Source organism: Vicugna pacos, chromosome 31 (genome assembly GCF_048564905.1).
Source record: "Vicugna pacos chromosome 31, VicPac4, whole genome shotgun sequence".
In the NCBI taxonomy this organism is placed as follows: domain Eukaryota; kingdom Metazoa; phylum Chordata; class Mammalia; order Artiodactyla; family Camelidae; genus Vicugna; species Vicugna pacos.
This window is the reverse complement of record NC_133017.1, coordinates 4,876,475-4,891,833: the sequence shown is the minus strand read 5'-3', so window position 1 is coordinate 4,891,833 and position 15,359 is coordinate 4,876,475. Positions and strand designations below refer to the sequence as shown.

The following is a 15,359-nucleotide window of genomic DNA, read 5'->3' as shown; positions in this document are numbered from 1 at the left end:
CAGTGCCAGATGAAACGCAGCGTGCAACCCCCGTTCAAGGCCGCTGACTCTGTCGACGGGGCCAAGGTTTCCAATGAGGAGAATAAGACAGTGTAAATACTTTGTTTCCCCTAAAACCCCAAATGTTTTTTAAAGGCACAAAAACTCACCTTAACTAGATCTCTTCTGAGGGGGCTCTCTTCTGCTTCTTCATCTTTCTGTCTCCATTTCCCTCTCTCAGACACAAACACATTCAGTTTTGTGAAAGGGGACTTCCTTCCATACAAAGACAGACTTCACATCTTCAGAAAGATACCTGAGAAAGCACGTTTCTCAATTCAAGTCTTTGTGTGAGTTCTGGGCAACTGGCTTATTTTCTAGAACAATCGGTAGTTACAAAATCAGGAAATCATCTTCCACAAAGGCAGAGTTCTGGTCCGTGTTGATAAAGTTGGGGATGTCACATTTCATGAGTCTGTTCGGCTCCTCCTCTGGCCACCTGCTGCATCTGATGGCTTCCTGGAGCCGAATAACACTGTAAAGGGCTATGGTAGGGATACCAGCTTTGGCCTTGTCCAAGTGGTCCACTTCATTGATGTAGCAGTGAAAGAGGGACCTAGATTCGTCATTGCACTGCCAGAGAACACCTTGGGCAGCAGCGGTCTTCCAAAGTCTGACACAAAGCTGTTGAGTCTAAATCTCTTCTCGGGAGACTCTGCATTGCTACAAAGAAAACCAAAATAAAATATAGTTCACAATGTAGCTCGGTGACCTGAAGAATCATAGTTTTTGCCATCTGCTGAGAGTAAATCCCTGCACAGAGCATGCTGACATGCACTGGAATTGAAAGACATCACTTCTGAACACATACAATTAAACCCAAGGCAAAAGTCTAAAGTGAGGGCCCATGGACCATCCTAAAAAGACATCGTTCCCTGAGAATCCTCAATATTGGTGCCTCGCACACCAGTGTTTCTCCGTGGGACACTCAGATCTCTTCATCAGGATTCGTTAAAGTTCTTCTTAAAATGCAGAATTCTGGGGTGCACACCCTCAGAGTCTCCAGAGGTAGCGACTGGTAGTCTGTATTTTCATAGCCACCAGGATAACTAAACATGCTCAGGTTTAGCACCGCAGTCTACATCGGGTCACCTGAGCATCGACAATTCTGTCTCACGGGATGGGGGGTGCCATGTGTGTCAGGGTGCTGTCCTACCCATGTGTCTCCCCTGATTCTCAGAACTGACAGTGCTGCCCCATTGGGCACGAAATACCACCGTTTCACAATGCATACGCAGGGCGCCCGACTGAAAAACAATCAGTGATAGGAGAGGGGTCAAAACTCAGCTTCCTGTTACCTTGTTTCACTTACTGTGGGACGAGTGATCAATTCAAGGGTAATAAATCAGTGAATGAGTGAATAACATGACTCGCGTTAGTCCCACGAGTGCCTGGAAGAGCAAGCCTGGGCACATTGAGAACCATAACAGCCCATCTACTTAAATGTCATCCTCCACAGATCTATGTAAAGGTTACTTCCACCCAGGCAGTGACTCCAGAAGGGCAAGAATCATGTATGAACACACTCTCAAATCCAGAACAGAACCTGACAACAATTAGGCTCTGGAGTCTGTGTTTAGCGAGTGTGGAATCTCAGTGATTCCAGCTCTTACACCTTGCCTTCCCATCCCACCACACACGATATGGCCCTTATGTCCAGTTCTCCCGGGGCTGGGGCCACGGAACCCATTTATAGGACTGGAAGAATCTGATCATTTAAACCATCCCCCAGATTATCATCAAGAGTCACCTGCATTTCAGGAATCAGTAATCCCAGAAGCTTTGCAGTTCAGGCAGCTGAGGGATTTTTATATCAGCTCTGTCTTCTACTGTGACTGCCTGGGTGACATCAGACAAGGAATTCTGAAAAGCCTGAACTTTTCCTTTCAGGAATAATCTAATTAACAAATCTCGTTGACCACTCAACAAATGTGATGTGAAAATCAATGATTTACACAGGAGTACAACATTCACTAGGTCGTGGATTTAGAATCAGAGGAAAATCATTTTAGAAAGATTGACAGAATGTAGCTTTAATGTGAATTTAAGTATTCTTACCTTTCAGTAAATCATCTTCCCCTACTTATCACTTCACCCAAGTTTAAAAGATGTCTGAGAACAGGGATGAGTGTGTCAGCAATCTGAGACCCAATAACCTAAAATGTCACCTAGGAAAAAGAGGGGAGTAACACATTTTTAAAAAGCATGGTGAGGATGGCGGGGCCAACCCCAACCCCAGACTAAGAAGCTCTGAGTAATAGCTTTCCTGCCTGCCTGGGGCATCAGCTGATGTGAAAATCCACCCAGAAACCTCACTGTCCAGCAGCTCTTCCATAACACAGGCTACACTTTCTCAGAATTAAGAATTGCGTCCAGTAACCACTTCGCTGAAGAATAAAGACAAAGGAGAACAAGAGAGTTCTGCCCCTCCCAAGGGAGAGCCCAGACCTCGGGCTGCATGCACTGCGCCCACCTCCCTGGAGAAGAATAAACTGGAGAAGGGCGTTCTGCGAAACTGGGGCAGCAAAGGTTGAGATGGGAACAAATTGACCAGCTGGCCAGGGACAGCCCCCTCCGTCGCTGCCTTGGCGGCTGCCTCAGCCCTCTCAGCCCATCCTGCCCACCTCCGGTGGCTAAGCTGTCAGAGAAATTGCTTTGCGACCTGGAGCAACAGAGGCTGCCCTCAGGCCAATCTGCGGAAAAGATGGGAGCTAAACCCCCAGCTCCCGAGCGGCAGGCTCCATACCCCCGCCAACACCCCGACGCCCCCGCACCCTACCGCAACCCCGGGGAAATATGACCCGAAGAAGTGTGACCTGGGAACGAGGGGCAGCAGAGGCCGCCCCCACGTCAGGCCTGCAGAGAGATTGGAGCTTATCCTCCAGCTCTCCAGGGGCAGCCCCTGTCCTCTCCACCTCCTGATCTCACCGCGCCCACCTTCCAGGAGCAATCAGACCAGGTGTGGGGTGTCAGGCGAATCTTGCGCCAGAGAGGACGTCCCCAGGCCAGGTCAGGGGAGAGGAGAAGAAGTGGCCCCATTAGGTGGGGCAGCCGGCCGTCGCAACTGCCTCTGCCCCTCGACCACATCGGGCCCGTCTCCCAGGAGCAAGCTGACCTGGAGACGGGCATCCGGCTTCTTGGGCAGCAGAGGACGCCCCCAGGATTGGTCGCGGGGAAGAGGAGAGCAAATTGACAGGCTCCGCGCTGCAGGTCTTCTACCCCCGCCATCGCCACCCCCGCACCTTAAAGGCACCGCCCAGGGCGCCCCTCCCCCAGCAGGCTGAGTGGGACAGGTGCGTCTGGTGACCTGGGGCAGGAGAGGCCACTCCCACACCAGGCCATCGGGGAGACGGGAGCCAATCCACCAGCTCCCCAAGGCAGCCCCTACCCCCGCAGCAGCCACCACTCTTGCCCATGACCTCACAGTGGCCTTCTCTAGGGAGCAGGCTGACCTGGAGATGGACGTCCGACGAACTTGGGACAACAGGGACCGCCCCCAGGGCAAACCATGGGGGGAAGTGGGAGCAAATGGACAAGTTCCATGGGAAAACCTGCCGCTGCTGCCACCACCCCCAAAGTACCAATTCCAATTCCCGGGGTCAGGCCGACTAGGATACACGCGTCTCATAACACAGGGCAACAGCGACCGCCCCCAGGACAAGACGCGGGGAAGATGGGAGCAAATGGGCCGCTCCCCCGCTGCAGGCCCCCGACCACCGCCACCCCTGCACCCTGACTACCCTGCCTCCCGCCCCCAGCAGGCAAAGTGGGACAGGGGTGTCCCGGGACCTGGAGCAGCAGAGGCCGCCTTCAGGCCACGCGGTGCAGACATGGAGCTAATCCACAATCTCCTCCGCGGCAGCCTCCCTATGCCTGCAGCCACCACCTTACCAGCCCCCTGACCGCACCGCACCCATCTCCCAGGAGCAAGCTCACCTGGAGTCGGACCTCAGGCAAATCTCCGGCGGCAGACGTTGCCCCCAAACCAGGCCGTGGGGGAGAGAAGAAATGGAGCAACTCCCTGGAACACATCCCCTGCCCCTGCCGCCTCCGCCGCCGCCTCCCAGGAGCAAGTTCATCTGGAGACCCGCGTCCCGCCTCTAGGGCAGCAGAAGCTGCCCCTGGCTCCGCCTCCGGGGAGAGTGGAGCGAATTGATCAGCTCCCCCGCGGCAGCCTCCCTCCCCCCGTGGGTCCCGCACCTTAACGGCCCCGCCCCCACTCCGCACTCAGCAAGCTGAGTGGGACAGGAGTGTCCGGCGACCTGGGGAAGAAGAGGCCGCTCCCAGGCCCAGCAGCCGGGACAAGGCAGCTATTCCACCCGTTCGCCAGGGGTAGACCCGCTCCGCCCCTCTGCCGCTGCCACCGCCCTCTGACCTAACCGCCCCACCTACCAGGAGCAAGCTTACCTGGAGTGCAACATCTGGCGAATCTCCGGCGGCCAAGCCCCACCCCAGGCCAGGCTGCAGGGAAGAGAAGAAATCCATCGGCTTGCCCGGGCAGCCTCCCAACCGCCACCGCCACCGCCGCCGCCGCCGCCCAAAAGCATTGCAATAGCCTACCGGGGTCAGGCTGACTGCAAGGATGTGCACTTGCCTTCTTATCCTGGCCAGGTCCCTGAGCACCTCCCTGCATCCCTACACTCCCTGCACCTCTGCACCCCTGCTACTCTCTGCAATTCTGCATCCCTCCACCCCCACATCCCCTGAAATGCCTGCGCCCTCCACAGCCCCTGCACCCCTGTCACCAGTTACACTTTTGCACTGCTTACACTCCTGCACCCCTGCATGTCCCACACACCACCTCTTGGGCCTTTGGCAGAGTCTCTGCTGTTAGACCAATGCACAGTGACTCACTCTTTGCCAGTATATGATGCATCAGTGGACGTCAGGGGTTGCCTGCAGGAAGGTACATGTTCCCGGTCACTAGCCTGGGCCACTAGGGTGATCTCTGTGAGGTCACCCAGGACGGGTTCAGAGATGCTGTTCTCTGGGAAGAGAGGAGTTGAAACCGGTCTTGAGGGCAGAGCTGTGCTCACCAGGCCGTCCACGCTTCATGTTTTACACAGGGCTTCGGAGAAGTGAAATGGATCCGGCCAAGTAAGACCGGCCTGCTGTGCGCCCACCTCAGTCCTGGGCTCTGAGTCAGACCGACTGGTTCCCACACTCAGGGCCCAGTTTGGGCACCTGAATGGTCCCTTTGAGGCATCCCATCAGTTCTCAGGATGAAGTCTGGCTGCTTCTACCCCATGGCCCTCCCTCCTCCTGTGCTGGCCTCAGGAAGGTTCCTTATTTGGGGAAGAAGGCAGCCCACACCCTACCCCACCCCTCACCTTTCTCTAACCCAGGCTGGTGCTCTCTCTGCCCCTCAGAGTCTGGGAAGCCATCCCTCTTCAATTATGTCCCTTCTGAGATGGACTTGCTTCCACTCAATTCTAGGCGAGGATGCACCATGGAATGCACTGGGTAAGAGAACCAAAATAAATAATTTCTTCTGTGAGGTTGTCTGTTTATCTACTGGGGCTGGGCTGTGTGTAGTTTGCTACAGCTATTGGTGTGAGAGGCTAAAACAGCCTGTGTGTCCTTGTTTTCATCTCCCCGCTGTCTTTGGGTTTTCCCTAGACACTCCTGAGACATTTACTTCTGTTAGTATTATTCCTGTTATTACACATGGACCCTAATGACATGGAGGTAAGGTGTTGGGGGAGCGGGACAGAGCAGGGCATCTGCAGTCCTGTGATTAGTTCTCATTGAGCCTGTGCCCTGAGCTGTGACCTCCACAAGTGTGTCTCTTTCCCCCCACCCCAATTTGGGTGACACAGAAGGGATTTCCCTTCTCCCAGGTTGGTTAGGCTCTGGTAAAATAATTTCTCATTAAAAAAACAAACAAAAAACAGGTTCCCCCAATGAAGCAGAATGTTCTGGGTGTATTTCAATACAGTTATTTTCTCCTCTCCAGGCAGGAAGCATGAGGAGTTATCCTCTGACCTTCATTCTGAGAACAGGACACGGTCCTGGATGTAAAATACATGAAAAAGAGCATGGGGCCCCTCTGACTGGCCCCCTGGAGTTGTCACACTCTGATTTCCCCACACTGAGCCTCCTGCTGGCCTCAGGGACCTGTTAAATCTGCCTGCCTCCGGGGTTCTTACAAAAGCAGGTTCTGCCTTGGGAGCTGTGACTCTCCAAGCCTGCCCGCTGTTCCCTTTGCAACCTCTCTGGGTTGGAAGCAGCTTTCCCCCTCAGTCTTCTGAGATCTAAGAAGAGCAGTGGGTTTGCAGCTCCCTCAGATCTGGTGTTATTTTCAGGACAGGAGGAAGAACTTCTGAGCTCCACATGAGCTGGACCAGAGGCTGGAATCCTCCCTTCCTCCGCCACCGTGCAATCAGTGGCTGTGGTTCTAGCCGAGTTTCTGAAGATGTGGACTTAAACACACATATCCCAGCCCCCAAAGGAGCACACAGTCCCATAAATCCACCTAGTTTCCACTGGTAACTATGGAGCCGATGGGGACACGGGTTTCGGGACCACAGAGGCCTGACTGCACGACTTGCTCCGTGGCCTATTTACGTGGTTGCTCCGGGCCTTGTCTGAAGTGGCTTGCTTACCACACCTGGTACGTGGGAAACACAAAATAAGTACTAGAACCTTCACTTTCTCTCCCTCCAGGGCCTTCAAACGTAGAAAGTAATAAGTGAACTCAGACAGCCTAGTCACCACAATGAGGTCCGTCCAGCCTGGCTCTCCTGAGTGATGGGCACTGACTTGCACCTTAACTCGGAACAGTAGGGGAACTGCCTTCCTCTAACTGGGCCTCTCCCCACACCAGGAACGCCCGCAGCTCAGACGGGGCCAGCTCCCCCACTGAGGTGTGTGCTGGTGGCTTCAGTGTGACCTGGCCCTGCCGGGACATGAACCTGCAGTGAGTGAGGTGGAGGGTCGGGTGGAGGGGGTCCCTTCTGGGGTGGCAGGGGGCCCGGTAGCACCCCTCCCAGCCTGGCGCCTGGGGCTCCATAACACCTCCTACAGCTCCTGGGTTGGCTCCGGTCCTGGCCACTCCACACACCCTCCCAGTATCTTTTCATTATGTCCCTTTTCTGCTTTTATCAGCGAGAAGTGGCTTCTGTTGCTTGTTCAGTGAAACAGTACATCGGGAAACCAGACTACTTCTAACATCAGTAAAATACCAAGCTCGGTCAGCTCGCCTGGCAGACCTTGCAGCACAAAGGCCTGAACAGGGCTGTGCGAACGGCTTAAGTGAAGGGTCCTCATCATCTGTCTTCAGAGATACAGAAGCTGGTGGTTCAGGTAAAACCTCAGGGAGGGATTGAGGAATCCAAAGCTGGTTGGTTTCAAAGGCTAACTGGTCAGACCAGACCCCTGAGCTGTGGTCAGAAGCCTGGCTCAACTTCACGCAGACCCAGCGCCCTAAGTGCCGGGTGCGGCCGGTGCTCTTCCCTTTGCAGGCTCTCGTTGGGGATTCACTGTAGCCCCTTAAATGCAGCAGAGATTCCAGCCCCATTAGCCCCCACCTTGAGTGTTCCGTGACACAAATCCCGGGAGTGTTTAATTTTCATCTTTGTTTAGGAGGATGAAGGAGGGGCAAGAGGAGACATAAATTCATAATAACTGACACATGGCCACAGCCAGTACTTCCTCCACGGAGAGCTATGTGCTCCCACAGTGGTGGCTGCGGGCTGGGTAGAGACCCTCTGCTGGTCCCAGAGGGACTCGCTCCTCTGGCCACAACTCATGGGTTGGACAACAGATCCAGAGGGTGACAGAGCATCTTTCCTGGGAATTTGGAACTGACACATAGAAATCAAGTTCACTCATCTGGGGATTGGCGAAGGGGAGGGGCGGTGGTTGAAAATCAAATGAAACCAGAGCATGAGAGAAAGTTAGAAGTGAAAGAGCGAGAGAAAGAGAGACTGAGCTTGTGAGAGCAAAGAGTCAGAAAGAAGGCAAACAATCAGGGGACAGAGGAATTCCAGCTCCTGACTGTCTAGTCTGTCCCAGCCCATCAATGACCCCGCGAGATGTTTAATAACATTCCAGTTTTGCAGATTAGGAAACAGGCTGAAAGAGGTGGGGGCTGGGTTTGGGTGCACAGTTAATTCAATTGCCGCTGGACCCCACACTTCCCATTGCCTGAAGGCACCCTAATCCTCACTGGGACCCCTGTGGTCCCCTGACAGCCCAGCACCCTGATCAAAGGGCCCCTGCGGGAGTGGGAACCCCTCTTGAGTGTGGAGAGTTCCCTGCCCCGAGATGCCATGCATCAGCAGGCTCCCGCTCACCCCAAGTTAACATCAGCCCAGCACAGTCTCCCGACCCGCTTCCCTCCCTGCCAGGCACCCCCATCCTTACCACCAAGTGTACTGCAGGAATTCAGGCACAGGGATGCCCAAATCAACACGAGCCCACCGGCTATAGAAACAGCAGACTCCCAGCCCCACCTGGGTTGCGAGGGGACAGAAGGTGTCCTCAACTTTCATGTGTCTAAGACAATCTTCTTCAGCTGGAGGTTCTAGAGGAAAATAAAAGGTCCAAAACATAGTTCGGTGAGGAATTCCTCCAAGGACCTGACTCCAGTGACTACAACAATGTGTACCTACCCCCGGACTTGGGTGAAGGTGGATTATTGATCAGCACAACCACTGGTGGCCCAGCTCCTTGGCTTGGCTGCCCAGAGGGGGCTGGGGGAATGGGTAAGGCCAGGGCACTCAGGAAAAGCACAGAGGACCTGACCTCTCCCTTCTGCACTCGTAAACCCTTCCCCAAATCTCAAGGCATTGGACAGAGAGCCGCCACAATAATGAGATGCTCCCATCTCTTCACTCACTCCTGTCGGTTCATTTACTTACTGACCATCCACTGGGTCCCAGGACATGACACATAGGATGGCTGATGGGACAGGCTTGGTCCTTCCCCCTGGAACCTGTTCAATATGATCAAAGAATGATCACTCATAAAGAGTTTCTCAAAATTATACAGACCAAAGACCAACTGCAGAGTGAACCAAATTTAAAAATATATATGAAGATCCCCCAGTCTCCCCGCCTAAGTTTAACAGCATAAAGCAAAAAATCTTGCCTTTAATCACCAAGGAAGTTGTCACCCCCTCTCAGGTGGAAAGGTGAGTTATTCTTTGAGCACGTCACAGAAGTGCTCCATCGGATTGGACCAGGGCATCTACATTCATTCAGCAAATGTGTATAAGCTGCTACTACATACGGGAATCTCCTAGCTAGACCGTTCCCAAGGCTCTCGGGCCTTATCAGTCAACAAAGTAGACATGACTCCCCATCACTGGGGGCTCAGAATTTTAGCAGAGGAAACAGGCAGCATGTTGGGGTAGCAAGAGTTTGGAAAATTTTTTAAAAATAGTGATATGAGCAAACTCGGGTGATGGCGGTGGGGTGGGAGGCAGGCAGGAGGGAATAAGGCAATCCTGGCAGATCTCACGGAGTAATGAACTTGAAGCAGAATAGATCCGGAGGAAGAAGGAAGAGCTGGAGCCAGAGGCCCCCAGAGTGAGGGGGAGAGTGTGGGCAGAGAGGCAGAGCACGCCGGGTCCTGAGGCCTTTGTGACGACTTTGGCTCCTAATGACATGGTGACCCGTTTAGTGAGTTTTGAGGGGAGGGGTGATGTAGTCCAACTTATGCTTTTGTGTTTGTGTTTTTTGGGGGGAGGTAATTTATTTATTTTAATGAATGTGCTGGTGATTGAACCCAGGATCTCAAGCATGCTAATCATGCGCCCTACCACTGAGCTACACCCACCACCCCCAATGTATGTTTTTATAGGCTCCCTCTGACTCTGTGTGGATGAGAGATTGTAGGAAAGCAAAGATGGAAACAGGAGGCTATTGGTATCCAGGAAGGGCTGAAGGTGGCTCTTAGGAGGGCGGGGAGCAGAGAGCAGGTATTTAATTAAGACAGAATATCCAGAATTTTCTAACAAGCTGGATTTGCTGTCTGTGAGTGTAAAAGAAAGAGAGAGAAAGGACATGGTTCCAACATCTGGGCCTGGACAATGGGAGGGATGTCCTCTCCATCCACAGGGGATGGGAAAAGGTGGGGCTGAGCAGATGGAAAGGGGCTGGTATCATCTCAGTTCTTCAATGTCATGGCTAAGGGGTGTATTACATATTGCCACAGAAGTGCCTAATAGGTAGAGGAATCTGTTTTCTTTTTCTTTTTAACATCTAAAAAATATAATTTAAACATATTAATTGTATTATGTGAATGATTTGGGAATTTCGTTTCATGCCAAGGTATATGTTATATATAGCCAAATGGAACATATATCAAAAAAGGGGAGAAATGAGGGCTTTCACATAAAGTGACTGTCCATAACGTAGGTAAAATTTCAATAAAACCAGTCTTCAGGGCAAAAACCTCATCTCGGTGTTACATAAAAATAAATGAAAAACGACTATGTTCATGTACCATTATTTCATGTTACATAATAGCCCCAAACTAACACAGTGTTTAACTATGAGGCTTGTAGAAATACTATTCGCTTTTTTCACATAAATACAGAAGTGCAGAAATGTTCTAAGGTAGAATTAGCATCTTAGTGGAAATAATACATATTTGAGCATTTTACATGATATATATGTACTGATTCAAAATTTGGAAAAGTAATTACATAGTAGAACATATGTATGAATGAGAAAGCAAGATGAATGAAAGGAAAAGAATGTGAGCCTCAGGGATAAAGGCTCAGATGGAAAGGGGAAATCAGGGAATTTTGGAGAAATCGAGAAATTGATGGCATGCCAATTTCCAAGGCTGGGTTGCTTCCACCAAAGGAATAGCAGAGAGAGAGAGGAGAGAGGCCCAGGAACCCACCCTGGGGAACACCAACAGTATATATTTGGAAAAAACAGGAGACATTGGCAAAGGACCAGCCAGCAGGCCAAAAGCAGAAACAGACAGAGCGATCGGCTGGAGGTTGAGTGAAGCAGGAACACGGGGTAGGAGGGATGGAAGAGCTGGGTCAAATGCTGCCGAGGGGCCAAGCATGATGAGGAGTCAAAATTGACCACTATATTTAGCAACATGGGGTCACTGATGGCCTTGACGGGGCAGTTTCCATAGAGCGAGGGATCAGGCGAAAAGCCAGAGTGGGTGTAAAAGGGGATGGCTCAAGAGAAGATGCAGACAGTGAGTTTAAACAACTCCTTAAAGATTTGCTGCAAAGACACAGGGTGGCAATTGGTGGGGGTGAATTAGGGTCAAGGAGTGCTGTTTGTTTAAGAGGATGGACGTTTATATACTGATGGTGCCAACTAGCAGGAGAACAAAATAGATGAGGCAGTGAAAGAGAGGATGGTTTTGGGAGTGACAACCCAGAGAAGATGGGAGGGATGGGGCCTCGGGGACTTTTGGAGGAACTGGCTTTCGATGCCACTTTTAATAAGCGGTGGGGCACTGAGAGTGAGGTCACAGACATCAGAAGGCGAGCGGATGTGCTGGGAGTTGCTTGTGAAATTTCTCTTCTGTTGGCTTGTTTGCTTGTTCAAAGTAGAAAACTAACCTTACCAGCTGAGGAACAAGGAGGAAGAAAGAGATACTGGAGCCATGAGCAGAAGATAAGAAAGAGCCTTCCAGGGAGAATGGGACAGTAAAAAGGGCAGGGGGAGGCGGGGGAGTGCGCTCCCAGAAAGTTACATTTTCTCTTTGACGTCCCCAAATGTGTGATGTGTTATTACCCTTCCTGCTGTCTACAAAATAAAAATTAATTATGGTTCAGAGGAAATGCTATTTCATTCTAAGAGGCTGCCTGTTTCTCAGGAATGGTCATCTTAAACTGCAAATATTACAAACAATGTTGAAAAGATGAACCTGTGTACCTAAAATCCCCTATTTTCTTTTAATCTGTTTACTACCTAGTTCCCCTATCAATAACACATAACAAATACTGCCATGATGGAGGTACATCGATGCTTAAAAGGAAATGAGATCTATATCCTTTTGCTAAATTCCATGGCTTCCTTAATATGCAGTTCCACTTGGAATTTAGGAATGTCTGGTATAAGAAGTGAGAAACAGTTTGAGAAAATCCCTGCTCAGAATTATACATCACAACCACATCTCACAAGTATATACAGCCATAAAAAAGTTTAAAGCAAAACTCCGTAACTACTCTTAAAGACCTTTGCAAACCTGGGCCTGCCAAGATGTTTCCAAACTGGAAAGGAACTCCAATCTCTTGCCTGGTACCGGACCAGGGGCTGGCCAGCCTTTTCTGTAAAAGCGAGAGAGTAAATATTTTCAGTTTTGCAGATCATTTTGTTGTAACCATGCAGGTAGGCAATAAGAAAGCTAAGAGCACTGGGAGATAGGAAACAAACGGGCATGCCCACACTCTCCCTTCCACTCAGGGCAGCTTCTCTGTGGTGGGGAGCTTTGCCACAATCACTTGCTTCTTTGTTTCCATTGGTTTCTTTGTTTCCACCTTACTGCTCAAGCTCAGAACTTCAGGTGGGCCTGGTCCTTCAGCATCCATGCAGAGAAGGCTGAGCGGGGTTGGGAACCCCACCTGATGGAGAAGAGAGATTACTGGGAGGGACATTGTGGAGACCACCATGACATGAGACAATCACACCTTCCGCGGTGAAAGGGAACGAAGACAAGGGAAGGACACAGTAGTGGGACCCCTAGGTCGCCTGCCAGGCTTGTTCTCCCTCCAAGGTAACCATGGAAGCATGGGGGGTGTTGGGCTTCAGCTACGGTGATTAGGATGAAGGGACTCAATATAAAGGACCCTCCACCTCCTCACTAGGTTCCAAACGCAGCCCCTCTAAGTCCACCCCCTGAGTTTCTGGAACTCTGCTGGAAGAATACATGAGCAGGCCAGAGCCAGAGCCCAAGCCAAACATGACAGGGGTCTCGTGGGGCTGTAACCCCATGCTCAGTGGTCGGGGACTCCTTGCAAATCTGCAGAAATCCCTGTTCCACCTCATTCCTGGGAGAAACCCCAGATCTCCTCCTGCTCTGTCTGTTCTTCTCTTGAGGCTATTGTCCTGGAGGGATGCTGAGTCCTTGAACCTGGTCCTCCAAACGTACATAAGCAGCCTGTTCAATAAAACAAATTATGCACTTTTTCACATTTGCCAGTTTTTTGATTCCAGAAAGGCTGTGGGACTCATTCTCACAGTCTCCTGTGCCCCCACCACATGGTGGCCCTCTGCTCATGTAAACACGATTTCCCACAACCGCACCCTGCCTCCCAGCTTGTCAGAGGGGAGTGTCCCACAAAGACACAGGTGTTTGTGAGGATCCTGTCCCCCAGCAGAAAGCCTGCTCCTGGAGCCACGGACAGGGATCTGGCCTCCTAAGCCGCTCAGCTCTAATTCAAAGCCCAAAGTGCGGGCCCCGAACATTGCTGAATGACTTTCTGAATCACCTGGACTGGAGGGGACTGATTTTCTTTCCAGGAATGGAGGTAGCGCAGCCTCCATTTTCAGGGCTGACCTTGACGATGGATCTAGTTCCCCCGACTGCACCGCAGGAAGGAGATGTCCTTCCATCCCACAGCTTGGAAACCCAACCCAAGGGAGTACTGAAGCAGTGCATTGCTGCCAGGTCCAGCATCCCTGCAGAGTGGCCTCTGCCCTTGAATGAGCCCCTTCCCAGGGCCTTTCTTGCCCGGACATGACCACAACCCAGGCTGTGCCAGAGCTCTGGGGCTCTGCGTGTCCAGGGCACACAGGTGGGACCTGAGCCAGGTGTCCCCTGGGCCTCAAGGGAGAGAGGTCTGCTTCTGCATCAGGGGAAGGTGACCCCACAAGGCTGGCAGGACACTCAATATGGACCTCCAGGAGCCCTGAGAGCAGTTTCCCTGCAGGTGTTAAGAGCCATCATCAGGAGGGCAGGCCCCTCTTTGTGCAGACCATCCAGCAGTGCTGGGCCCACGTGCTGACCTCAGAAATCTACATGCCCCCAGGATACCCCAGGCAACCACACAACTTCGTCACTTTGTGACCTGGGTACCACGAGCTCCTTGGCCATCCCATGAGGGTGGTCCTTGCAGGCATGGTCTCCAGGTTCTCCCGTTGAGAAATCCCCCTGGGTTTCTGTGGTCACAGAGCACACACCAGAAGATCCTAGTCCTGCAGTGACCCCCACAGCAGTCAGCTCCCCTGTGCATGTCCAGGGACAAATGACAGCAATTTATTGCCAGGAACCGTGATGAACAAGGAGGTGGGATTCCATACTAAGTTCAGGATCCTGGTAACTCACTCTGCACCCCAAAAAGCTTCCATGAGAAATGTGTGTATTGGGATGTCTGTGCCCCTAGAAGAGCTGTTCCTGAGGGTTCCTGGGACCCTCCAGCCCCTCTCAAGTTTCTCAGATCCTGGGTCTAAATTTCTAGCTGCCTCTTTTGGTGTACCGGCACCTGTGTCTCGTGGTCACGAGTCACTTTATTGCATGACTTGGCATGTTCTTAGTGCTCGTCCTCCACCCCTGCACTAGACTCCCAAGATGTTCCCACTGACCCTTGGCTCCCTGGGTGGCTCAGGGGGCCCTAAGTCTGCACCCTTTACTCTCCTCCTCTACCCCCACCTCTGGGGCCACCCCTAGGTGGACTTGGAGGTGTTTGTAAATGAGTCTTACACAAGGACATGTCTGGACAAAGCAGGACCCCACCCCTGGAAAACTCACCTGCTCCCTTCTCAGAAGAGGACCCCACAGCCCCACATTGCCTCCCAGGGGTCTACTCAGGACACAGTCCCCCAGTTCTGGGCAAGGTGTCTCCCTGGAATCCTTGCTTCCAGGAAGAGTCTCTCTGTCCTTCTTCAGAATTTAGAGGTGTTCCCATGTCCCTGACCACCAAGATGCCCAGCACAGTCCCTTCAGTGTCCTGGAGAGACAAGGAACTTATGTGGCCACAGGTCTCACAGGACACACCTGCTGGGACCCCAGGCTAAAGGGCTGTCCTTCTGCCTTCTCAGGTGTGGCTCTCGTGGTACCTTTTTGCAGGGGGCCCAAACGGGGAGTGTGGCCCAAAGCAGTTCATGGGGCTCTCTGGGCAGGGAAGACTTGGGCCAGGTGGCCTTGCCTGGTTTCCCTGCTGGGCCACTCTGAAAACCCCCGCTCTTCTGGCTGTGGCTGGAGGCCCCCAAAACCTCAGGGCGGGGCCCTTTCTCTCAGCCTCCACTGACTCCAAAGCCACGCTGGTGCTGGCGAGGGGAAAGAGCTTTCTTGCCTTCTTTTGGCCAAGTTGCCACAGGTGGATGCTGCGGGGAGCTGGAGAGAGAGGTAGCACTTGCTCAGATGTGAGTGGTTAAGCAATTTGACACCCTGTT

General features: G+C 52.2%; 2 long non-coding RNA genes across 3 annotated transcripts; both read right to left on the bottom strand.

Annotated features, from left to right (window-relative positions):
• Positions 1-427: 427 nt before the first annotated feature.
• Positions 428-5,498, bottom strand: LOC140690722 (uncharacterized). Of its 2 annotated transcripts, XR_012065998.1 has the most exons (5): positions 5,370-5,498; positions 4,894-5,026; positions 4,447-4,500; positions 2,098-2,207; positions 428-702 (listed from the first exon to the last, which is right to left on the bottom strand). It is a non-coding gene; the product is annotated as an uncharacterized lncRNA (long non-coding RNA). The 2 variants fall into 2 exon arrangements; XR_012065997.1 differs by lacking the exons at positions 4,447-4,500; positions 4,894-5,026; positions 5,370-5,498 and adding an exon at positions 3,976-4,018.
• Positions 5,499-12,433: 6,935 nt separating this feature from the next.
• On the bottom strand, positions 12,434-14,855 carry LOC140690736 (uncharacterized). The gene is made up of 3 exons (XR_012066014.1): positions 14,716-14,855; positions 13,009-13,125; positions 12,434-12,589 (listed from the first exon to the last, which is right to left on the bottom strand). It is a non-coding gene; the product is annotated as an uncharacterized lncRNA (long non-coding RNA).
• Positions 14,856-15,359: the final 504 nt, after the last annotated feature.